The 27,030-nt window shown below is 39.7% G+C and overlaps 1 protein-coding gene and 1 pseudogene across 2 annotated transcripts in view; one reads left to right on the top strand and one right to left on the bottom strand.

The window, feature by feature from the left end:
- Positions 1-2,028: 2,028 nt before the first annotated feature.
- JADE3 (jade family PHD finger 3) overlaps positions 2,029-27,030 on the top strand; it is a 136,013-nt gene continuing 111,011 nt past the window's right edge. Inside the window, exons 1-2 of one of the 2 annotated variants that reach the window (XM_011380049.2) lie at positions 2,029-2,104; positions 13,161-13,223. The gene's annotated coding sequence lies outside the window, so the exon portion shown is untranslated. Of the gene's footprint in view, positions 2,105-2,384; positions 2,527-13,160; positions 13,224-27,030 lie in introns of those variants that run through there. The other variant, XM_011380047.2, reaches the window with a different exon arrangement.
- Positions 14,783-16,298, bottom strand: LOC105305474 (annotated as a pseudogene).

The following is a 27,030-nucleotide window of genomic DNA, read 5'->3' on the forward strand; positions in this document are numbered from 1 at the left end:
AGGATGAAAAGACCAGCTACAGACTGGAAAAAATATTTGCAGACCACGTATCTGACAGATAACTTATATCTAGGATACACAGAGAATTCTCAAAATTTAACAGTAAGAAACAAACAATAGTTAGAAAATGGGCAAAAAGACATGAACAGACATTTTACCAAAAAAGATATACAGATGACAAATAAGCACATGAAAATATGTTCAACATCATTAGCTATTAGGGAAACTCAATTTAAAAGAGACATCAACACACACCTATTAGAATGGCTAAAATAAAAATATAGTGACAATACCAAATGCAGACAAAGATGTGGAAAAACTGGATGTCTCATACATTGCTGGTGGGAATATGAAATGGTACAGACAGTCTGGAAATTTTTTGGCAGCTTCTTATAACATTAAATTTACATTTACCATCTGACCCAGAAATTTCGCTCTTGGGCATTTGTCACAAAGAAATGAAAACTTATGTTTACACCAAAAAAAAAAAAAAAAAAGAAAAGAAAAGAAACTCTACATGAATGTTCATAGTTTTATTCTTACTAGGCAAAAATTGGTAACGACCCAAATGTTCTTCAATAGGTGAATGGTTAAACTTGTACATCCATATCATAGCAATACTACTACTCAGTAATAAAAAGGAATGAACTATTGATACATGCAACAACTTGGGTGGATCTCAAGGAAATACTGCTGAGTATAGAAAAGCCAATTTCAAAAGGTATGATTCCATTTACATAATATTCTTGAAATAAAAAAATTATAGAGATGGAGAACATGTGAACATGTTAGTGGTTGCCAGGGGTTGGGTTAGAGCAGAGGAAGGAGATGGCAGTGACTATATTGGGTAGCAGGAAGAATCTTTGTGGTGGAGGAACAGTTGATTGTGGTGGTTACCCGAATCTACGCGGGTGATAAAATTGCATACAGACATAGAAACGAGTACATGTAAAACTAGTGAAATCTGAATAAGCTCTGTGGATTGTACCAATGTAAATATCTTGGTTATATAAGATATTACCATTGGAGGGAAACCAGGTGAAAAGTACATGGGACTGCTCTGTAATATTTTTTACAGATCCTGTGAATCCATAATTATTTCGAAGTAAGTATAATACATGAGGTAAGTCCGAAGGACTATGACTATTTTAGAACTCACACATTTGCGTATTATAAAATAGAACTACATTTTCAATATGGAAAATAGACAAAATATAAAAGAGCCTACATTTGTGTTATCCTAGAAATGTAAATGAAAACGACAATATGACTCCGCAGTAATTGCACATGATACACAAACCCAAATAGGTAAATCAAAAAGGGTTTGTTGCTTAAACATCTGTATGAGTCAGGATTCCATCAGAGAAGCAGACCAATAGGACATTATATCTATATCTATATATCTAATTTGTTCATTCATTCATTCATTCATTCATTCATTCATTAGAAGATATTGGCTTACACAATCGTGGGGCTCGTGGGGCTGGCTAAGCAAATCCGAAATGTGTAGGGTACGCAGTCAGAAAGGAATGATCAGGTCCACTCAGATTATCCAGGATTATCTCCCTTACTTTAAATCAACTGATCGGCTTTAATTATATCAAAATATCTTCATAGCAACGCCTAGATTAATGTTTGATTAAATAACTAGAGGCTATATCCTAACCAAGTGGACACATCAAAAAAGCCAAACAACATCATAAACCATTTGTTTGCAATTGAATAAACGTTTATGTTAATAGGGACCTTGGCTTTATCATTATAGGTGATCTAAGCGCTAACAATTTAAATCAATAGTGAGGGATGAGTTTTCCACATGAGGGTCCACTTATAGAACTTTGGAGTTGAAAGGGGCCATGAAAAGCTTAGTCTGTATTTGAATACAGTCGAGGCACCTAGCCGTGGTCCTCCCTGGCACACAGCCGGGCCGAGGCTCCCAGCGGCAGCAGCGCGCCCAGCAGGAGCAGATAGTAACCCACCTGAAGCACCGCGCGGCGGGTGCGGGAGCACGAGGTGGGCGGAGCCTGGAGGCGCTCAGGCGGTAGCAACAGCGCTCAGCCCGCCAGAAGGGCGCTCGGCGGACGGACGGCGGGGAGCTAGTCGGGTAGGGTGAGCGCGGCCGGCGGTGTGTGTGTGTGTGTGTGGGGTGGGGGTAGTGCGGGATGGGGAGGAAGGAAGGGGAAGAGGCGGAGCGTGGGAGCGCACAGTGTCAGGAATACAATAGTGCTCCGCGCCGCTTCAGCCGCCGCCGCGCTGCCGCCGCCCAACCTCCTGCCCGGCGCTGAGGCCTGACGGGCCCGGCGGGCGAGGGCCGAGGGCGGGAGCTAAGGCGCAGGGGGCGGCCCCGGCGGATCGGGCGGCTGGGCGGGGGTAAGGGGGTGGGGAGGAGATTAGGGGGCAGGTGCGAGGGAGGGGAGAGAAGAAAGCGAGCAGTTCGGGGGGCGGTTACCACTCCTACTGGACTCGCCCGGCACACTGCCGAGCCGAGCGTGGAGCCAGGAGGGATCCCCGACTGGCTGCGCGAAGGTAGGCACCACTGAGGCCGGACGCGGCGTGAGCAGGCTGGGGGCGGCGCGCGCGGTGGGCACGGGAGGGACGGCCTCAGGGAGCCAAAGCGGGCGGCGAGGAGCGCAGCGTCCCGGCTCAGCCTCGCGGCGCTCCAGGTCTCTCCCGCGTCCCTGGCGCCTGGGGGCCGAGAGCGTGTGTGCGCTGAGGTAAAGTGGCCGGCGGTGGTCCGCACTGGGGGCGGGGACGGGCGCCGGAGCTCCTCTGCAGCCACACTCGGGCAGGCGTGGAGCGCCATAACTGTTGCAGCGGTTCCCTCCAGTAACCCCCTTCCGACGCCCCCCTCGCTCCCTGTCCTCTGCCTGCTCTCGGGGCGCACGGGGTCAGATCCGCGGCGGGAGGACCTGCTTTGCGGGCCGCCTGGGATCAGATGCTCTGGGGAGCGAGGGCGCGCCCTGGCTGTTTCGATGTTGGGGGGGCGGGAAGAACCGAGTGCCTGGAGAGAGGGCCTTGGCGGTGCGGGGAGCGGCGAGGTCCCCGGTGAGCCCCGGGGCCCCGCGGGCTGGTGAACTTTCCCTCCCCCTAGCGTCATTGTTTGGGCGCTGCTGATCCGGGGCCGCCGAGACCACCGAGTGCCCCGCGGTCCCGGGGGTGGGAAAAGCGGGAGAGCTTTCGAATCTTCAGAGGAAATTTTCCCACCGATGGACTTGGCAAAGTTAACTTTTCTCCAGCGATCGTGTTGGTTTTATTCCCTCCACCACGGGGTAATCAATAAAAAATAAAAATAAAAAAAAAATAAAAAAGAGAAAGAGAGAGAAAGAAAGAAAGAAAAAAGAAAGATAGCCTCCCTCCAGTCTTTCTCTCTCGCTTTTTAGAGCCGCTGCTTGGGAGAAGTCTGGCTTTAAATTGCACAGGGCAACCTGCGTTTATTACTTGGGAAGAGAGAAAGGGGGCGGGATCTCGAGTAAGTGACCGTAATGGTGGTATGTGAAGGCATGTTTAAAAGTTGGTATCATTGTGTAGCCCTGGGATATATGTAGCTCCTAAGCATTTGGCAAGAAACTTTTTTTGGCCGCTTCTCTGACTTTCGGGGTTGCAAGGAAATCCTTGGCCTTAGCTGTGCGCGAAATTTTTTTGATACGTTTATCTGCGAAGCTGAGGAGATCACGGCGCCCCCCACCCCCTTCCGCCGTCTGATTGCATAAGAAATCAAAACCTTGTTGATGATGATTCCAGTGGCCTGGAGGGAAAGACGACCTCATTCCCTGTATTCGGTCTGATAAAGATAACTGTCTGCCTCTCTCTAAACTCTTAAAATAATTTAGGTAAAGACTGCTTGCGCAACATCTTGGCTTACTTTAAGCAACCCAGAATCCACTTTCCCCTAGTAGTTCTCCTCTTAAATACCTTCCCTCAAGCCACTTCTTGTGAGCCTAGGGATGGGGGTGAGGGGGGGTGAGAAAGGAGTCGGCCTGAACAAAGCATTGTGTTTTTATTTAATTTAATACTTTCATAACATCTGTAAACAATGGGAATGTGGATCCCAGCCTCTGTACTCTTTGAATAGTGTAGTTCTCATGCTTTTATAGCATCATATGATTACTCTCTGGATAAGTGGAAATAGATGGTTTTTCTTTTCTTTTTTGTTTAGCCTAGGAGTCTTCTACCTCCATAACATTTTTTTTTTTTCATTTAAAGTGAGCTCTGAGCTTAAATACTTGAACTGTAACAGGGTAATATCTCTACGGGTGAAAGGATTACATGAGATCTTTCGGAAGTGCTTCTAAGTTAGTGTGAGCTACCATCATTGCCACCTTTTCTTTAGGTGTGCTCTTTACAGTTTTTGTTAGCAAAGAGCTCTTAAACCAATATGGTTGCCTTGAAACAGTTTGTTGCATTATTTGTTCAAACAATTATGGAATACTCAGGGGTTCTAGAACCCACACTTTTCTGTCTCCTTGTTTTCTGAGCCATCTTGCTGTGCATTGGCCTTCTCACTGGTAGGAGCCTGTGAATCTTGGTCACAGGTAAGGGAAAGTGGAGAAGGGCCTCCCACTACTTTCTAAAGTGTTTGTGATCAGCTAGGAGCCAGGAGTGACTTGAAAGTAGCCTTAGGGGCGCCTGTGACCCACCATCTGGCCTGTGGAGGAGATTCTCAGGAGCAGGACAGATGATGGTGTAGGGTTCTCATCAGAGTTGAGACATATGGGTTAGTGAAGGTTAAGGAACGAAGGATGTTGAAGGCTTGTAGGTTGGTATGATCCTTTTCTTTGATAATGCTTGTTTTTTCCTTCACTTGTGTTCTAACAGCCATAGCAACCCATTTCTCTCCTAAGTTACACAAAGCCATTTTTTTGCCCACTACTTTGAGGTCTAGCTAGAACTAGGTGTCTGTGGGGAAGTTGGGGAAGCAGGAGGCATCAGGTGTTTGTAAAGACATGGCATCATAGAGGGCTCTTATAAGCCTTGATCAGGGACACAGGTTGAGTATTATCATAGGATATAATATACCTACCTCCTCATGGAGCTGACACAAAACAGCTGAAGAAGGAAGAGATCATATGCTGGCTTACATTAAGAAAATCTCTCATCAGGGGATAACTTACTATAACCTTTACTTATGTTGTAGGTGAGGGGTGGGTGTTGGGTGACACCCATCTGGCACTCTCCTGAAATAGCTAATATGGGGACACTCGAATGGTTTACAGGTTTCTACCTGTTCCAGTGGCTGGGAAAGCTGAAGCACTCTGGTTTGTGGGGTGGGGAAGATGTAGGATGAGTGAGTAGAAGCGATAAAGGAATAAAAGGATGCTAGCAAGTGGTCATTACAGACCAAGTAACTACTGCTTTGAGTTTTCTATTTTCTGGAATCTTTGTGACTCCCCTATGGTTATTTTTGCCTCCATCCTGGAGGTCTCTCCATAGACAATAGCAAAGCTCTTACCATCAGAACTTCCTCTGTGCTTCTCTTAGGGGACAGTGAGAAAGGAGGGTTCTGGAGAGAATTTGACCGCATAACTAAGTTTGGGAAAAGGAGAGTAAGAACTCAGAGGGCAATCGACTGAAGAAAGTTGGGAGCTGAATGTGGGGAAATAGAACTGGGGCTTTGACCAATAGGAGATACCAGTGCATTCATTAATACTCTTCAAGCAGTAATTTAATCTTTTGCCACAACCCAGAAACCATGGCTGAGCCCTGCTACCCAAGGAGTTACTTGTCCTTTGATATTGGCTGATAGACAAATCCAAGCCTGGAGTGTGTTTTTTGGAACAACTAACAAGAGAATATAGTACCAGCATGGCCAGTACTGTAGACCTGTGTGTTGGAATCTCCTGGGAAAATCATTAATATTATTCTTTTTTAAATTTTAAAAACTTATTTTGATATAATTACAAAAAATGTTGCAAGGATAATACAAAGAACTCCTGTACTCCTTTTACCCAAGGTCACCAGTTATTAACAATTTGCTCCCATTTGCTTTATCATTTGCTCTTTCTGTTTCTTTTTCTGAACAATTGAAGAGTAACCATTGAGAGACTCGTACTTGTCAAGGGCATCCTGTCATGAAGGGTGACTCAGGTGCAGCTGCAGGGTATAGCAGAACATTTTGGGTGATGTAGGGCCTCAGATAGAGTGAAGTTTACCTACCACCAAAAAACACATTTGTAAATCACATTGGAATCTCTGGTACTGGATATAGAAATCATCAGTTGTAAAGTGATTAAGATAAACTCTTTTGTCATCATTCCTGTCAAGTTTGTTCCTAACTATGCCAAACTTTAATACTGTTAGGAAAATACACTCCACCACCTCCCAACTTTGCAGCCATAATATATTCTCCAACATTTTAACTAATTAATTCAGCAATCATGTGTTGAGTGCTTCCATTTGCTACGGGGCATAAGAGGTGAAAGATATTCATCCCATTAAGAGCTCAACATCCAGTGGAAAGGAAGTAAGAAAAATTAGCATCACAGTCAGGGGAAGATTGTTCTACTGAAGGGATTTACAGGGGTTGATTAGAATACCAGGTTGGTTAAGGATCTGAGGAGTAGATACCTGGGAGTTGTTTGGGATCTATGTGAATGTGAAGATCTGTTTATCTTCTCTGAGGCTTGCCCAGGCTTGCCGCTCTTAGAAGACAAGGTTCATGAGTTAGGGAAGCCTTTGGTGTTTTGCACCCAGCACAGGCTATGGGGTCAGGCCAATCTGGATTCTAATCTACATTCATTTCAATTTCCCCTCCAAAAATGCAGTATGTAGGGGAATAGCATGAAATGTATTAGGTAGTAAGGTGGGATCCAAGGGGGTGTTTCTATTTTTCTACAAATAAATAATCACCTGTTGTGTTAAGAGCTATGATGGAGATTATAGTATAATAACAATAACAGCTGCGATGATCTGTTAACTATTTTCTGTGTGGTGAGCACTGTACTAAATGCTTAACATAGGCTATCTCTCTGAGGTGTGGGGCTCAGAGAGGTGAAGCAAAGGTAACTTGCCTAAGGTCACACAGTAAGTAAGAGGTAGAATGCTTCTGTTAGGGAAACAAGCAAGGTGCCCTGGGGTCTGAAGGATGAAGAGGAATAAGCAAGGTGCAGGTCAGAATGGATTGCCAGGCAGAAGGAACAGCAGGTGTTGTGAGGGCACTGGGATGGGAGAGAGATGTGGAAAGAATCCACAGAGGTTTGGTTAGGACCTAGGGAAAGAGAGATGAAGTAGGCAGGGGAAGATTGACAGGGCCTTATGGGACCTCATTAAGGAGCTTGTTGTGTTTTATTCCAAGGGCAATGGGAAGCTGCTGGAAGGTGTTTTTCACTTTTTCTTAAACGTGCGTGTGTTTAATCCAGAAAAGTATCTAGTGATGCCTAAACAAAAGTGATTAAGAAAGTCATTTCCCCTTCTGTGTCCCACTTTGTGATCCAGTAGAGGCACTGTTTCTAGCCCAAATGTGTAGATCTTAAACAGTTCTTACTACCCACAATTAACATGGTTAACAAGAGTTGCCATGTTCTGGAAGAAGCTGGTCCTACAAAATCCTAGAAGGAGGTTTAATTTGTCTCATATATCTGATGCTTTTTAGGCTGCATTAAGGGAGCTCTTGCAGCTTTCACCAAGCCTTGTCAAATGGGGGGAAAAGTAGAATTGGGAGAAAAAGTAATTCCTGGAAACCAGAGTTATTCACTGTTAGAAACAGAGCTATTGAGTATAAGACTTTGGTTTAAATATATCATGATAAGATGCTTCAGTGACTAAATGGAAATTTTATATATATATATATATATATATGGTTTTTTTTTTTGGTGTGTGCCATCTGTGATGGCAGACAGCACATTTGTGAGAATCTGGGAAGACTTGGGCATTTTTTTCAATACTTATATATTTATTTATCCTCATCCAGGTATTGCAAGTTTTTTTGTTTGAAGAAAAACCTGCAGACTAAACTTCACAGGAGGAAAGCCAGTGTGCTCTTCCCCTTTCCATGTGTACTGGACCACAAACATATTTACTTTGAAGTAGCCTGGTTCCGATTTTTGTGGGGAGGGTGGTGAGCTGGCAGGTGGATAATCTAGGATGGCCTCGCTCACACATCTGGTGATTGGCAGGCTGGTTAGTCTAAGAGGCCCTATGCTGGGGTGGCTCATCTCCACTCCAAATGGTCTCTCTTCCAACTGCCTGGTCTGGACTTGTTAGCATGGTGGTCTCAAAAGCACAAAGAGTAGTAAGTGAGAACAAGTATCAGTGCCCAAGCACTTCTCAAGTGCCTCCTTGTGTCACATTTAATATTGTCCAATCAGCCAAAACATGGAAGTGCTTCCATGGCTAAACCCAGAGTCATTGTAGGAGGAGACCATCCAAAGGTGTGGATACAAGGAGGTGTGAAAAACGGAGGGGCAGGGAAGCATTACTGCATAATGCATAACAATTATTAATGGATATAACCTCTTTTCCTTTGATAAATCTTGTTAAACACTCATTTCTAAATATAGTGTATTCTTGAGACTAATACGATTGTGCCACCTCTTTAACTAACTGTAGAGCTGAGTGATGATTTTTCTAGGAGGAAACCATGTGTGGCTCTGGACATGGATACTCTTGTGAGTGACTTGACTTTTCACTTATCTTGTGTAGTTATAATCAAAGAAGCCCCCCCCCCTAGATTTTTCAACCTCCAGTTCAAGCTTTTTCACAAAAGCTGTAATGTACTAGGCTATATTAATATATTAGGTTTCGTAGTTAAGAAAAAGACAGTTAATTGGGACTCCATCACTACCTGAAAGAAACATTTTCAGCCTTTTCTCATAACCTCTTTGCGATTTATAGTTTTTACCTAAGAGAAGAAATCCTTACTTGGGCGTTGTAATAAGGACAAAGGATTCTCAGTAAATATGTTTTACTTGATCAAGATTTAAAAAATCTCCCTGTGGTTATAGGGAAGTATCCAATATTGTGCTGTGAAGTGAGTGGCCAGTGACCAGCAATTTGAGGCATCAGCCTTTGGCCTTCGATTGTGAAGTTTTCAGAAATAACACCTTTCACATAACTGAAATAGGCTTTACAGCCACCTTCTAGCCTGAAATATATTACATGAAAATGCAGTTGGTCCCTAGGAAGCACATGACGGAAACTGAGTGGAAGGACCACTTTGTACATTTTAGCATTGTACATTCCTCCAGAAAATTGCCTGGTGACAGAATCTCAGCTTCCCTTCTTTTCTCCTAGGATAAAAGTTAAAAATGAAAATTCCCTGACATTTTAAAAGTCAGAGACTTGGAAATAGCCATCAAAATTATAAATGCACATATCCTTTGACCCAGCCAACACTTCCAGAAATTTATTCAAATTTGCATGTTACTTGGAGTATTTCTTGTAATAGTAAAATATTGGTAATATCTTAAGTATATATCAAGGCTTGATTGTACAGTAGAATATATTATGCTGTTATTGCATGATTTCCAAGATATACAAAATGGAAAAAAGCAAGAAACAGATTAGTGTGTATCATATGCTACCTTTTGTGTAAAATATTGGGGCAATAATATATACATTTTTGCTTACATAGACATAAAATATTTCTGGAAAGATATTCAGGCATTGATAGTTTGGGGCTCTGCATGGCCAGGGGTAGAGGGATAGAGAGTTTTTTTCACTGCATAAACTTTTATTTTTGATATTTTTTATTCAGTTACAGTTAACGTACAATATTAGTTTCTGGTATAATTTTCAAAAGGATCATCCTGATCTAGTACCCATCTGACACCATATATTGCATAAAATTTTATATATGGTTTTTGAATTTTAAACTATGTGAATATATTACCTTGTTTTTAAAATTAAATACATTTATTTAAAAAGAGATGGTATATGGATACCCATGAATTCCCACCCAAGTCTACCTGGTCAGAACTATCCCTGTTAAAAAACAAAAACAAAAAAAACACATAACCCATCAGTTTTGTTTCCTTGAAATGCCTTAGAATAATGTACTTCTGAATTTTAACTGTAGTCCTGATTTTTCCAAAATGTCATATGAGTGGAATCATACAATATGTAGTGTTCTTGGTCTATCTTCTTTTACTTGATTCATCCATATCATGTGAATTAATAGCCTGTTCCTTTTATTGCTGAATAATATTCCATCATACGGATGTACTACAGTTTGTTTGATTCACCTGTTAGATAACTTGGCTGCTTCCATGTTCTTGGTGATTATGGATAAAGCCGCAGTAAACATTAGCATACGGGTTTCTGTGTGAGCATGTTTTCAATTCATATGGGTAAGTACATAGGAGTGGGATTGCTGAGTTTTTATACGAAACTGCCAAACTGTCCTCCAAAGTGGTTCTACCATTGTGCATTCCTACCAGCCATGAATGAGGTGTATGTCAATGTTCATTTTCCCGCATGTAGATGCCCATTAATTCCAGAAACATTTATTGAAAAGACTATCCATTGAATTGTTTTTGCGCCTGTATCAAAAATGTATCTCTGCAGAGGGAAAAAATGGTGTAGATGATAGAAGCTCTTTGTTCATCCCTCTTGCGACCAAATCAAAGTTGTGACAAAAACATGGAGCAAACAGCAAGCAAAGTTACTTGGAATCTAGGTAATCAGAAGGCCTACAACTAGAGAGAGAAATAATCAACCTGCAATGGTAGAAGGCAGGAGGAGGTGAAGACGCAAGGCTGCCTGGTCCCGAGCAAGCAAGCAGCGGAGTGGGACAGAGGCTGTGGCAGCAGCAGCCAGAAGCTGCAGACACCTCTTAAAGGGGCCATGTCTGTGAATGGACTTTCATGGTGATAGACCTGCTTGCTCTGAGCACCAGCACCAGGTCGGCTACACAGGGGGCACCAGGGACTTATAGGGGGACACTGAGTTGTCGGAGTCAGGGCTGGAGGCAAGGATCTCTCCTGGGCAGCAGTGCTGGCGTTATCCATTGTTTCTCTCTTGAGCCCTTCCCCCTCCCAGTATGCTGACTCAGCACTGCCATAGCTGAGATGTTATCAACTGGATAACAGAGGTTGCTCCACTCAGAGGACTCCTTGAAACTCTGCCTCCCCCAACATGCAGCCCCACCCAAGCCACATCCAGTTGTGTCCTCCATGAGTCTAGTGCTTCTTGCTGAGAAGCACCAAGACTCACACTGGAGGCAATTGGCCTTGGTTTATGGTGTGGTTTCTTGAGGCAACTATAAGCACAGCATCTGTGGATTGTCCTCTGAATCTTAACAGGTGGCCCCAGAGGGGCACAGGCTGGGGCTCACCTTGGTCTGTAGCTGAACTCAGGACTATGTCATAGGCCACCTACTACACAAAACCATGCTAATAAGTCCAGGGGACTTAGGAGCTTTGCTTAGTACATAGAAACACACAGAAAGGCAGCCAAAATGGGAAGGCAAAGAAGCAGAAACCATATGAGAGAACAGAACAGAGATCCAGGAAAAATGGAGTCAAGTAATCTAACAGATACAGAGTTCAAAACACTAGTTATAAAGATGCTCAATGAACTTAGGGGAAGAGTAGATGAACTCAGTGAGAACTTTAACAAAGAAATAAAAAACATAAAAATGGAAATTATAAAAGGAAACCAGTCAGAAATGAAGAACATATTATCTGAGATGAAGAGTATATTAGAGGGAATCAACAGAGTGGATAAAGGAGAGGATTGAACCACCAATATAGAGGATAGAGAAGCCAAGGATAATCAATCAGAACGGCAAGAAAAAAAGAAGCCAAGACTATAATAATAATTTAAGGAGCCTGTGAGACACAAATGCAAAAATATCTGTGTCATCGGGGTACCTGAAGGAAAACAAGAAATCGAAGAGCTATTTGAAGAAATAATAAAGAAAAACTTCTTTAACCAGGTGAAGGAAATAAGCATACAACCCCAGGAAGCTCAGAGAGTCCCAAAAACCAGGAACCCAAAGAGGCCCACACCAAGACACATTATAATTAAAATGCCAAACGTTAAATACAAAGAGAATCTTAAAAGCAGCAAGAAAAAAGCAGTTACCTACAAGGGAGCACTCATAAGACTGGCAGCTCATTTCTCAAAAGAAACTATTCGGAGGGCTTGGCACAAAATATTCAATGTGATGAAACCCCAGGATCTACAACCAAGAATACTTCATCCAGCAAAGTTATCATTTCGAGTCAAAAGACAGATAAAGAGCTTCCCAGACAAAAATAAGCTAAAGGAATTTATCAACACCAAACCAAAATTACAGGAAATGTTGAAGGGACTTTTTGAAGAAGAAAAAACATGTATTAAAAACATGAATAAAGAATGGTAATAACTGCATTCCTATCAACAAGTACCTCAAATGGAAATTAAGTGCTCCAACCAAAAGATAGAGTGGCTGAATGGGTAATAAAACGAGACTCCTATATATGCTGCCTACAAGAGACTCACTTCAGATTAAAAGACACACACAGAACAAAAGGAAGGAGATAGAAAAATATATTGTTCCACATTTCTTGTATGCTGTGTTCTATTTTTCTCACTCTTTTGTCTCTTTTTGTTTTAATTTTATTGTCCTGATCAATAAACATGATCTTCATGTTCACTGATTCTTTCTTGGGCTGTGTCAGAGCTGTTGAGCATGTTGTTTTTTTTACTGTGTTTTTTTATTCCTAGCATTTCCATTTGATTCTTTCTTACAGCTTCTCTTTGAAATTATCCATTTGGTATTGCATTTGTCTTTTGGTTAATTAGTCTTTGACATATTAACCAAAATTCTTTTATATTTTATTTCTGATAGTCACAACATCTGGGTCATACTGAGTCTGGATCTGATGATTGTTTTGTCACTTGGAATATTTTCTTGCCTTTTATTATGCCTCATAAGCATGTTGAAAGCTGAACACAGGCAAGAGATACTGAGATAAATACTTGATATTTTGATGAAGAACACAGGTTTCTTCATGCTGGGCCTCTAGTGTGGGGACTCAAGTTAATCTAGGCAGGAGTTGGCTTGTGTTTGATGTTTGTCTTTGCTATGAGCACCAGAGATTTCTGATTCCTCTAACGATAGCTTCTTTTTGCCTCCTGCTTGGCTTTGAGTTTTTCCTTTGTGCTGTTTCCCAAGAGTTGTATCTTACAGCCCTCCCAGTTGTATTCCACTGTTACTAACTATGAAACCATTTTGCCAGGTGGTGGCTGGTGGAAGAGGAGGGAGTTCTTTGATGACCTGATTAAGCCTCGGACTTACACAGGTACTGGGTCTTGAGTTTGTCCTTCACAAGATTTCCTGCCCCTCTTCCAGGGGTGGAGCTTCTCTTTCTTTTTCCTCTGTTCCTTTTCCCCTGCTGTAGTGAGAACACCAGTGTCCTCAAGCCATGGGTTTTAAGCCCTTCCCACTGCTTATTAAGCCTTTTGTTCTGTACTGGGGATAAAGGAAAGGGGTCTCGGTGGATTTCACAGTGGATACTGTTTTCCTCAGCCAACCAGCACCATGGTGAGAGCTTTCTCTGAATTTCCCCTATCCTCAATGTAAGAAACTGGTGGAGTTCCCATAGCAAAAACTTGTAAGACTATGGGAATGCCCCTCTCCCATGTGGAGCCCAGGAGTTTCATACTCTCATGACTTCCTAAACTCTGGCCTCCAGTAATTTATCAGAATTTTTAGTTTAATCTTCCTACTGATTTACATGCTCAGATCATGTGTGCAGGCACCTGACTCCAGATATGGAGATGCTGGTTTGCCCTGTGACCTCAGTTCTCTGATAGGTACAAGAAGTTTGTCTAGCTTCTTTCTTGGAAGGGTGGGAATGATGGCTTCTCAGTGCTTTGCATGTTGTAGCTGAAACTTGAGTCCTAAAATAAATTTTAATTACATAAATGTCTAATGCAGTGCATGACCCATAAAACTCAGTACAGCTTATGCTTTTCCCTTATTTTTTTCCTCATCCCCTTGAATTTTATTGTTTTATAGTTAGGGATCTAGGAATAATTGGTTCTGGTTTGGATTCTGCCCGTTTTAGGCTTTAAAAATGTCTATACCACTGGCATTATGTTATGTTTGTCTTGTCCTCTTCCAAAATTCCATGTATGCCTTTTTAATTATTAAGCACATTGTTAGCACTCAGTAATAATTTGCCTCACTCAAAATTAGAGCATGATTTAGTCTTTCTAGATTATAGGCTTTGTTAGCTACTGTGTGTTTGTCATTTTTAGTCCTCACATTTCCAGATGCAATTCAGTTTAACAAATATTTATTGAGTGCCCACTGTACTAGATGAGTGAGGTACTAGATTTTAAGTAGAATACAGGCCTGACCTGGTAATGGAGTAACCAAGGTGTTCCCAAAAGCAATGGAAACCCTGTGGATGGAAGAATGTTGCAACTTGGGAAATATCTCCATTTCAACCTAGAAGGATTTAATTTTTTAAAATTATATTAGAGATACATGAATGCATTCTAGTAATTGTTGAAAAATTGTAGAAAGAGCCATGGTTGTCCTTGTTATTCTTACGACATCCTCATTGCATTATGTTATCTTTCCCAGGATGAATTTTGATCACTTTTGTTTTATTGTGCAAATTGCTATGTCAAATATGATATCTAATAATTTGCTGAAATACTTTTATTTTTAAGGGAATAAGCACCCAAATTCTTTTAACTTTTAAGAAGTGTTTATTTTCTCATTAAACTTTGTTTTCATGAGTCTCAAAATTCTGTGACAGATTTTTAGTAAAGTTGTTTCTATTGAAAAGTACTGATTTTAGAAACCACAACTTAAAAACTGTCTCTCTCTCTCTCTCTCTCTCTCTCTCTCACACACACACACACACACACACACACACACACACACAAAATGGTCCACAGAACATTCTCCTTCTGAAGGTTTTACAGTGCATTGTAATCATTAACCAGTCTTTTGCTATTAAACTTAAATGGCCAATTGAAACAAAGAGTTCTGAGACCATTCTTCCACCACTGAGGTAGCAGGTATTGAAAATAATATTCTTTTAGCTTTCTGAGCTTTCTGGGCAGACTTGGAGACTTTGCTCACTCCAGCTGCCTTCTTGTCTACTGCTTTGATGACACTCACAGTAACTGTCTGTATTATGTCACAAACAACAAAGCTCTCAACACACGTGGGCTTGCCAGGAACCATATCAATGATGGAAGCATCATCAGATTTAAAAAACTTTGGGCCATCTTCCAGTTTGTTCCCAGAACAACAAATCAATCTCCTTCAGCTCAGCAAATTTGCAAGCATTGTGAGCTGTGTGACAATCCAACACAGGTACATATCCAGCACTGATTTGGCCTGGATGGTTCAGGATAATCACCTGAGCCGTGAAGCCAGCTGCTTCCTTTGGTGGGTAATTTTTGCTGTCATCAGCCCCATTGCCACAACAAATGTCTCTGACACATTCTTGACATTGAAACCCACATTGTCTCCGGGAGAGCTTTACTCAAAGCTTCATGGTGCTTCTCAACAGATTTTGCTGCAGTTGTACGTTGACTGGAGCAAAGGTGTCCACCATGCCAAGTTTGAGAACACCAGTCTCCACTTGGTTCACAGGGACAGTACCAATACTACCAATTTTGTAGATATCCTGGAGTGGCAGATGCAAAGGCTTGTCAGTCAGACAAGTTGGTGGCAGGATGCAATCTAGAGCTTCAAGCAGCGTGGTTCCACTGGCATTGCCATCTTTATGGGTGACTTTCCATCCCTTGCACCAAGGCATGTTAGCCCTTGGCTCCAGCAAGTTGTCACCATTCCAATCAGAAATTGGCACAAATGCTGTTGTGTCAGGGTTGTAGCCAATTTTCTTAACGTTGGTGCTGACTTAATGATTTCCTTGTATCTCTTCTGGTTGTAGGGTAGCTCAGTGGAATCCATTTTGTTAACACCAGTAATTAGTTGTTTCACACCCAGTATGTAAGCCAGAAAGGCATGTTCATGGATCTGCCTGTTCTTGGAGATACCTGCTTCAAATTCGCCAACATCAGCAGCATCAATCAGGACAGCAAGTTAGCCTGAGATGTGCCTGTAATCATGTTTTTGATAGTCTCTGTGCCCTGGGGCATCAACGATGGTCACGTAATACTTGCTAGTCTCAAATTTCCACAGGCGTTATACCACGCTCATGTTCAGCTTTTAGTTTATCCAAGACCCAGGCGTACTTGAAAGAGCCCCTTCCCTTCTCAGCAGCCTCTTTCTCAATTCTTTGGATGGTCCTTTTGTTGATCCCGCCATATTTGTAGATCAAATGGCCAGTAGTGGTAGACTTGCCTGAATCTTCATGTCCAGTAGCGACGATCTTTTCCTTTTCCATTTTGGCTTATATTTAGTAGTGGTTCTCATGACACCTGTGTTCTCGCAGCAAACTTGTTGCAAAAAAGCTAAGGAATGTTTACTTAAAGAGATAACGTTCTTCATTCAGTTTGGATGCATAGCCTGATAATGGCTTTTTGCTTCACATTATAGTGTAACTCTTTGAATTTTTAAATATGCAAAATGTAGAAGTGTATTGTGAGTAAATGGGGAAAACAAATTAGCATTAAATGAAAAGACCTATTGCCTTTTAAAGAATTATCAAACAGTAAAATTGATTTGGGAGGGAGTATATAGTTCTGTGGATTTTGACACATGTGTAGATCAGTATAACCACCACCACAAAGTGCAAAACAGTTCCATCACCCCCAAAACTCCTTTGTGCTACCACTAGTCACACTCTCTTCCCACCCCAACCCCTGGCAGCCACTAATCTGTGCTCCATCGCTATAGTTTTGTCACTTTGAGGATGTCACATAAATGGAATCAAACTGTATGTAATCTTTTGAATCTTGCTTTTTTTAACTCAGCATAATGCTTTTGAGAGCCATCCAAGTTGTGTGTATCAATAGTTTGTTCCTTTTTTATTGTTGAATTGTATTCCATTGTACGAATGTACCCCATTTGGGTTGTTACCAGTTTTGGGGGATTATAAGTAGGGCTGCGGAAAAAAATCCATGTGCAAATGTTTGTGTCTACATAAATTCGCATCTCTATGGTAAATACATGAGTGAGATTGCTAGAATTGCACTACCATTCATGCTAAAACTGGTTTCAAGAATTTGAATGCTAGAATGGATAGAGTAGCAGAGACCCAAGTAGCTTGAATCCTGCTTTTGCTTCTTACTAGTTATGCAACCCTGAGTGAGTTTAATCTCTTTGTGCCTCAGTTTCCTCATTTGTAAAATGAAGTTAATAACACTAACCACTGGGATTGTTGTGTTGAATTGATGGCATATTAAGGATAAAATGCTGAATGATATCCATCATGTTTAATAGAACCTTTTTTGTCAGAAACATTTTGTCTTTGATTAATTAAAATGGTGAAATTAAGTAATCCGTAAGTGGTGTGTTTGATAGGCAAACCTTCAAAGCACTCTGGTAGAAATTTCAGAAGTTGTATTTAGTGGTGAAAAAGTGTAGGAACATAGATGTATGAGATTCCTATATAACATCCAATTTGGACCAGATGCCCAATTTTAATGGTTTTATTTGCTCTCCCAACATTAAAGAATCATATTCACCAAAAGTTAGTACATTGCTATACTTTATAAAGAAACTACAAAAAGTAGCTCAGAATCAACTGTCATTGAGTGCTTGCTATATGCTAAGCCCCAGGCTAAGAACTCCTCAGGTGTATAAGCCTGAGTACCTTTCCACACGATACGTAATTTGGATAATCATTAATTTTTTTTTAATATTTTTTAAAAGCTGACCTGAGGGCAATTAATGAGTCATGATCTCTTAGAACCCGCATGAAGTGAACCACCTACAATTTCTCAGATCCTATCTTAAAACATTTTTATTTTACCATCGCCTTTATTTTTTTGTTATTAGTTTCAGGTATACAGGACAATGTTTAAAACACATCTTTTTACAGAAAACCTCCCCAGTTTTGAGGAGCACATGAGGAGAAAATTTCTAAAGTTCAGCATGCCCATCAAGTCTCTCACTAGAGTACTTTGTCATTAGAAAATTCAACAGAGGCCCCTTTCTTACATAACTGCTCAATGGTATGTTCCGGCTCAGTCTGAGCAAGCATCGAGGGCAGAGGGAAGGTTTTTTCTTCTGGAGAACTTCTCCCTATCCTACAATGTATGCACAAAGGGCTACCCATCCACCAGCTAGACAGTGGATGAAATCTAGTATGTGGAAAGTGGAACTTAAATGTTTTTTCTTGTTTGTTCACTTGTTTTGTAATGTTTTCACATGACACAGTCCATCAGCTGAGGACAGTTTTTCACCTGGGCTTCCAGGGAGAATAGTGTAGAACAAGAAGTCTTGAGTACTCAGTCCGGGATGTCATCTGTTTCCTCACTGCCCCCACCGTCACCCCCACCCCAGTACCACCAACAACCCAACATTCACATTTACCTGGAGCTTTTTCTCACAACTGGAACATCCTTCCTTCTTTGCCCTGCTAATCTTGCCTGGGCCAGTTCTTTCAAATTCTTGTGAATTGTAGCTCAGCAAGAAACTTCCCTCCTCCCAATCCCTACTCTTTTGTACGCCATTCCCTACTCTATATTCCCTCATTAAGTCTTTTCTAGTCACCTTTGGCACCTAATGTCATACTTCCTCACTCTGACCTATTTTGTATACACATGACCTGAAGATTTACAACTAGACTGCCACTCCCTGATTGGTAGGAAAGTCTCAAATTCTCTACATCCTATCTCCCACAAATACTTGAAAGAGAATTGCTGTCTGCTATTTAATTAAACTAAATATCAGTTTTCATTTTATGTTTTAAAAAAATTACAGGTAACATGTTCTCATGGCCACGTAAGTCCTATAGAAAGCCATAGTTTGGGAAAGAAATATGCATTTTGCAGACTGTCAAAAGAAAACTAGTGCTTTGCTATGCTGCTGCTGTGAAAAGTGCGGTTATACAGTCTGCCTGAGCAGAGAGAGCATGACTTCACAGTGTAGATTACAGTCAAAACTGCAGGCAGCTTTTCCCTGGCTCCATCATGGTTTTTAGCTTTCCCCACTTATAATGTTAAAGAGCACTAAGAATTTTTTCTTTTCAAATATAGACAAACTTTGACTGTAAACAGTTGTATCCTACTTGTCTCACTCATATGAAACTTGCATCTTACACAGGAGAAGGGGGTGTGTGTGTGTGTGTGTGTGTGTGTGTGTGTGTGTGTGTGTGTGTGTGTTACAAGCCTAAATTTAGCTCTCTAGGATAACCAGTTTTAATCCAGGATAAACATTTTTTATACTTCTAAATAAATCTACCTGTAAAAACTCCAGTTATGCCCTTTAGCCCCTTGAGGAGAGAGACTTCATATAGGCATTTGCCTTTAGGGAAACTGTCTCTAGGCTGCTCTCTTGGTGCGATCTGTGTGCCACTACACTCTAGGTCCAAATCAACTTCCTTCCAGACTGCTGTCCATAAAGATGCAGGCTCTAAAGGCTTCTTCCCTATACCACCATCTCCACTCCTGCCACTATGTCACTACTGACTCCTGCCTGCTCTCTGCCTAGTAGGTAGTGTCTATAGACCTGAAAGCCTAACGGTTAATGCCCCACACATCCAATCATAACCTTCCCTACCATCCTTACCTCTTATTTCTCAAATCTTTCACCCAAACATGCCTTCACTGATGTCTAAACATACCATGAGTCATCTTGATGATCTGTCTAAAGTGTCTCTGACTAAAGTTCTTTACATTCCCCTGGGTTTGTTCCATCCTGCACATTCCTCAGGACTCACTCCTGAAAAAGCTCATTTTTTTCACCTCAGTGGTTTTCTCCATCTCTGAAGGCTCACAAAATTATATATACTCAACACTCATTTTCCCAAATGGGATGGTGTGAGAGAGTGCTTAATGGCTACAAAGTCCTTTCACCTCTCTATCTACACCCCTTTATAGTGTGGCTTCACAGCTCTTCCCATCAAAAGGTGGAGTTTATTTCCCTATTCCTTGAATTTGGGCTCTTCTCGTGACTTGCTTTGGTCAATAAAATGTAGCATGAATAGCTGGATGACTTTTGAGCCTAGGTCTCAAGAAGTGTTGTAGTTTTTCTCTTGTTCCCTGGGAACCCTGAAGCAACCATGTGAAGAAGTCCCAGCTAGCCTACTGGAGGAATAGGGATAATGTGGATAGAGAAGCCAGTCAACAGCCAACCATCAGACATGTGAGTGAGGCCATCTTAGAACATTCAGCCCCGGTCACATTGCCAGGTGACTTTGTAACCACATGAGGGACCCTTGAAAAGACTAGCAGAAGAACCACTCAACTGATTCTAGCCCAATATGCTTACCCACAGAATTGTGAGCAAATAAAGTGATTATTTATAAATAAATACTTGTTGAGTAATTGACATTTAAAAAGCAATTATGGTTGGAACTGTTCTATATCTTGTTTGTGGTGGTAATTACGTTTATATGCACTTGTCAAAACTTGAACTGTACATTAAAAAGAGTAAATTATACTGTGTATAAGGTTTTTAAATTAAGGTATAATTCAAAGCAATTATGCTGAAGAAATCCATTCATTTGATAAATGTGGCTAAATGTATAGGTAACATGTTACTGTGAGAAAAGAAATTTGGCCCTTTGGAAATGAATTCACTCATAATATGCACTCAGTAATGTTAGTTTCCTTCCTCCTTGCACACAAATGCTTCATGATCACCTCTCAAGGCTGCTAAAGAAAGCATTCTTGCCCTGTAAGATGGCTGGATCTCAGATGACTTCTAAGACACTTTGATTGGTTTGAAAGGTGAATAAATGACTATTTTAGAATGCTTGTGTAAAGTAAATTTTATAAGCATACCATGTTGTTCTAAAAGCTAGCCCCCTAAAACCTTAATTTTACTTCCAAAGACTTAGACTGAAGTAAATAAATTATTAGTCCTCTGTTAATAGAAATTATTTAAAGCTTTAAAATAATACAGAAAGATGATCAAATGTCCTTTCATTGTCATACTGAAGCATTGACTGAGAGGCCCACTCAAGGATTATTTACTTTAGGAAATTGCATCTTCGTTTGGCTCATTTACTAATGATTAGGGTTCTTGAAATGATGTGTTCTTACATGTTTTTTTCTGGTAGAGATGTAAAAATTTCTCTTTAGTAGAAGAAATAATCCCAAAGACTACAGATAAACTGCCCTATAGGGCAGGAGTCCCCGACTCCCAGGCTACGGACTGGTACCAGTCCGTGGCGTCTTAGGAACCAGGCTGCACAACAGGAGGTGAGCGGCAGGCCAGTGAGCTCGGCTTCATCTGTGTTTGCATCTGCTCCTGAGCGCTAGCATCACCACCTCAGCTCCACCTCAGATCACCAGGCATTAGATTGTCATAAGAGCACCAGTCCCTGGTGCCAAAAAGGTAGGGGACCGCTGCTATAGGGCATTAACCACTTTTCTGTCTAATTTAGCTCTCTTATTCTAGCATTTTTACTTTTAATACTTATGTATACACTGAATCTCTCAGATATTCTTTGAATCAGCCTTACATCCTGCTGGTTCTCCCACTAATAAATTAGTCTTTGCCATGTGTTCATTCTGTATTTGTATGTCAGTCATGTGTTTTTACTTTTTTAAATTGTATTTTGACACCCCCAAAACACCCTACAGCATTCTCTGTGGATTATGCCCCATCCTAGACAAAGTCCCTGAAATCTGCTGATTGCTGGTTTTAATGCTGTACCAGCACCTTGAAATACCTTTGTGATCATACTGGTACCTGAAGAGGTCTTCACAGGAATAAGGAAGCTGAATACCTCTGCAGGTACTCTAGAACACTGAATACAGACTTTCTAGAACTACTCTCATAAAATGAGGAACTTTTCCTTCTAGCATGTTACTGTTCTTTCTATAAGCCAAGAGGATGACATTAAGAGCCTTTGTTTTAGGAGATCCAAGGGAGACAGATTCACCTTGGGCCCTTCTTTTCTGTCAAACAGTATTTCTATAATCCGCTTTTGCTAGTAATGGCCATAAAATAACTATATTGGAGCAATAAAAATTGATAAAGTACCAACTGCCTCAAAAATCTAATAGCTTTGGCAGAATATACTGTAGCTCATTGTGATAGAACCTCCTTTTCCCTAAGAGGTTTTATTTTAACACTTTCCTTTTCAGACTAAGGAATAGCATAATCAAATCAAATTCAGTAAATGTGTAATGTGTCCCAGGCAACTAGGCACTGCTCTGCCTCGATCCCCCCAACCCCTACCCCACCCTGCCCTAAGTAGGCTCCACTATTTCTCAGAGTCAATCATTGATTTGTAGTTGCCCAGGATGAAAATGAAGAACAGAACCCAAATGGAGGGTTATAGTCTGCCGTGTCAGCACCCGAAGGATTTAAAATAGTCAAGCAAAAGAGTGGATCTCTTTCATATTAAAAGCTTAGATATCTATAAGATCATTGAGTATTAAATACATATAAAATTGAAAATACTGAGAAACTAGTATTTATAAATATTCTGAATCAGTTTGACAACTTTGTTGAAAGACATAAAACAAATATCTTGCAATAAGAACTCAAACTCAGAAATAATACAGATATAGTGCCCATTTATATAAAAACCAAAGTGCCAACTTTCCATGTAGCATAGAGAATCCTCTGCAGAGGAAGTCTGAACTAAAATTCTAAAACACCAAGGGTGATGGGATAGAGTGAGTTGAGGATATGGAACAGGGGTAGGGGAAATTTTTTCAACCTACTTTTTTCCTGGTGATTATTAAAACAAAATTCTTTAATATTTTACTATAGAGTGTTGTTGAAAAAATAATCAGGCCAGCTTCTGCCCTGGGATATAGGGAGCTAGAAGAAGCATTGTTCCCACCCTTACAATTTTTACAAAGCTAAGCTAACTTCAAATTCATGACTTTTATTGAACCCATCAGAGAGAAGAATTTTGCTCAAGTATTTGTTGAGAGGAGTATTTAAGTACTTTGCTCATTTTTAAATTCAGTAGTTTGTTTTCTTCCTGTTGAGTTTTGAGAGTTAAAAAATATTTTAGATAAAAATCCATTGTTGATTATGTGATTTATCAATAAATATTTTCTCTGTGACTTGGCTTTTTGTTTTCTTAACAGTGTCATTCACCAAGGAAGATTTTAATTTTGATGAAGTACAGTTTATCATTTTTTTTACAGAAATCATGTCTAAGAACTCTTTTATTAACCCGAGGTCTATGCCCATTTCGAGTTAATCCTTTTATATGATGTGATGCTTAGGTGGAGCTCTGTTTTTGCATACGTATGTCTAATTGTTCTAGTACCATTTGTCCAAAAGACTAGCCTTCCTCCTTTCCATTGCTTTTGCACCCATGTCAAAAATCAGTTGCCTATATTTATGTGGGTCAGTATCTGGACTCTCTTTTATTCTATTGGTTCGTGATTATTACTTCACCAATACCATTGTCTTGATTACGATAGCTTTATAGTAAGCCTTAAAACCAATTAATGTGATTTCTCCAACTTCATTCTTTTTAAAATTTATTTTAGCTGTTCTAGATCTTTTGTTGTTCTTTACAAATTCTGGAATCAGCTTGTCTATATTTACAATACCTTCTGGAGTTTTTATTGGAATTAGGTTAAATCTAATGAAGTTGATCACTTCAGGGGATAATTGACATCTTTAATATGTTAATCTTTCACCACATGATTATAGTGTATTTCTCCATTTAGATTTTCTTTGACTTTTTTCATAAATGTTTTGTGGTTTTCAGCATTATAGATTCTGTGCATGTTTTATTAGATATTTCATTTCTTTTGAGCTATCTTAAATTATAGTTTTTAAAAATTCATTTTCCAGTTGTTTCTTGCCACCATATAGAAAGCTGGTTGCTTTTGTATCAACTTTATATCCTGCTCCCTTGTTAAGCTATTAGTTATAGGGCTTAAAAAAAGATACCCTGATATAGTCTAAGCAAACAATCATGTTGTTTAGGAGTAGGGATAGTTTGATTTCTTTCAATCTCTATGCCTTTTTTGTGTCCCTTATTTCACAGGTTGAAACTTCTAATATGATGTTTAACAGTAGTGAGAAAGGACATATTTTACTTGTTTCACCTTTAACTCTTTCAGCTCTAAATTTTTTATCAGGTTCAGGAAGTTTCCTCTTATTCCTAGTCTGCTGACAGTTTCTATCATGAAAGCATGCTGAATTTTAACATGTTTTTGTCATCAGCTGATATGATCATGTGGTTTTTCTTTTTTAGGCTTAATGGCCGATTACATTGATTTTGAACATTGAACCTACCTTGCATTCCTGGGATAAATCCCACTTGGTTGTAGGGTTTTATATATTACTGTTTGCTAATATTTTGATGGGGATGTTTGCTTCTATATTCATCAGAGATATTAGTCTATAGTTTTCTTGTTTGTACTGCATTTGGGTCTTGTATCAGGGCTTGATAAAATAAAATGGAAAGGATTTTCTCTTCTATTTTCTGGAAGAGATCTTGCATGATTGGTGTTACTTTTTCTTTAAATGTTTGTCGGAATTTGCCAGTGGTTTGGGCATTTCTTTTAAAAAAAATTATCTGTGAATTTAATTTCCTTGCTAGATATGGCATTATTCAGATTATCTATTTCATCTTCAAGGAGTTTTGGTAGTTTGTGGTTTTTGAGCAATCTGTCCATTTCATTTAAGTTGTCTAATTTATGTTTGTAGAGTTATTAATAGTACCCCCTCATTATCCTTTTAATGTCTGCCATCTGTAGTAATAATCTCCTCTTTCATTCCTGATATTGGTAATTTGAATTCTCTTTTTTCTTTCTCAGTCTTGCTAGAGATGTATCAATTTTATTCATGTTTTCAAAGAACCAGCTTTTGTTTTCATTGATTTCCTCTGTTGTTTTTCTGTTTCTCTGTTGTGTTTTAGCTTCATCGGTTTCTGATTTATCTTGATTCTTTCCCTTTTCTGCTTGCTCTGGATTTATTTTGCTCTTTCTAAAATTTCCTAAGATGGAGTGTAGATTATTTATTTGAAACCTATTTTTTCCCTAAAAGAGCATTTAATGCTATACATTTCCCTGTAAGCACTGCTTCAGCTGCAGCCCACAAATTGGGTTATGTTGTATTTTCATTTTTCTTTAATTCAAAATGTTTTCTAATTTCTCTTGGAAGTTTCTCTTTGATTCATGGATTACTTAAATGTATGCTATCCAATATCCAAGCATTTGGAGCTTTTCCTCTTATCTCTCTGTTGTTGATTTCTATTTTAATTTCTTTGTGGTCTGGGAAAGTTTTCTTTGATTTCAATTCTTTTATATTTGAGGTTTGTTTTAAAACCTAGGATATAGTCTATCTTGTTGAAAGAATATATATTGTGCTATTGTCAGGTAGAATGTTCTATGCATATCAGCTAATTCTGCCAGGTTGATAATAGTGTCATTTCTACATATTCTTGCTGATTTGCTGTCTACTAGTTCTGTTTATTAATTAGAGAGGAGAGTTCAAGCCTCCAAATATAATTGCAATTTTCTGTTTCTAATTTTAGGTCTGATAGTTTTTGCTTCACATATTTTGGTGTTTACACATTTAAGATTGTTAAGTCTTTGGGGTAAGTTAATAACCCTTTAAGCATTATGTCGTGTCCCTCTTTATCCTTGTCTTTCTTTGCTCTGAATTCTTTCTTTTGATCATATCTTTTTTTATCCTTTCACTTTTCACCTACTTATGATATTTGAAGTGATTTTCTTATAGACAGTGTATAATTGAGTCATGTTTTTAAAATCTGTTCTGACAATCTTTGTCTTTTAATTGTATGTTTAGACCATTACACTTAATGTAATTATTGGTATGCTCATTTAGGCCTACTGTTTTATAATTTCTTTTCTTTGTGTTACCTCTGTTATTAGTTCCTCTTTTATTCTGCCTTCTTTTGGGTTATTTGAACATTTTTAGTGCTCCATTTTAATTCATCTACTGTGGTTTTTGAGTTTATCTCTTTGTATATTTTTTGTGGTTGCTCTAGGGATTATAATGTACATATTTAGCTTTGTGCGGTCTGCTTAGAATCAATACTTTACCACTTCAAGAGGAATGCAGAAATATTACCACCCTATAGGTCCCTTCACCCTCCCCCCTTTATGTTATGGTTATCTTATATATTACATGTACACCTGTTGAAAATCCCTTCATACATTGTTATCATTTTGCTGTCAGCTGACAAACATATTTTAAAGAACTTAAGAGAATAGTCTATTATATTTACCCAAATACTTACCATTTATGTTGCTGTTCCTTCATTCCAGAATTCTAAATTTCTGTTATAATTTCTTAACTGAAGAACTTCCTGCAGCAATTCTTTTAGAGCAGGTTGTTGGCTATAAATTCTCATTCCCAAAGGATATATTTGCTGGATATAGTATATGTGTTAGCAGTTCTTTTCCCCCCTACACTTCAAGTATGTTGTGCCATCTCTTTCTGACCTCTGTGGTTTTCAGTGAAAACCCACTGAAAATCAAATTGTCGTACCCATGTAAGTTAATGTAGTGTTTTTCTCTGGCTACTTTCAAGATTTTTTTCTTTGTGTTTATATTTAGCAGTTTGATTTGGATATGTCTGCACATGGATTTCTTTGGGTTTATCCTGTTTGGGGTTTTTCACTGCTCAGGCTGTTCAGAGTATCATAAGTAGGCTTTAGATTTCAGAATAGAGTGGCATAATAATGATAAAAAACTTCTTTTGAAAGTGTCTTTGCTTCATAGGGACTTGCACAGAGTAGAAATAAAAATATTTGCTGTATATCCCAGATAGAATTTAACATTGGTAGTAAATTATATTTGTAACTCCTGTTCGCTTTCAGTGATGTAGAAGATTATTGAAAATGCACTAGAATAGAGGGAATTGAGCCCAGGAGAGAATGTGTTTTGTAGCTTTCCACAGTTAGTTGCAGGTCTATAAGTTAGTTTTCAAGTTCCATTTATGATACGTTACTATGCACTTACAGAATTTACCCCTCCCCCAAGTTGAAACTTTAACATGAGTATATAGTAAGATACTGATTTAAAATATCTACTTTTTAAATCAGGAAATGT

The sequence above is a fragment of the Pteropus vampyrus genome, unplaced genomic scaffold, assembly GCF_000151845.1.
Source record: "Pteropus vampyrus isolate Shadow unplaced genomic scaffold, Pvam_2.0 Scaffold387, whole genome shotgun sequence".
NCBI classification, from domain to species: Eukaryota; Metazoa; Chordata; class Mammalia; order Chiroptera; family Pteropodidae; genus Pteropus; species Pteropus vampyrus.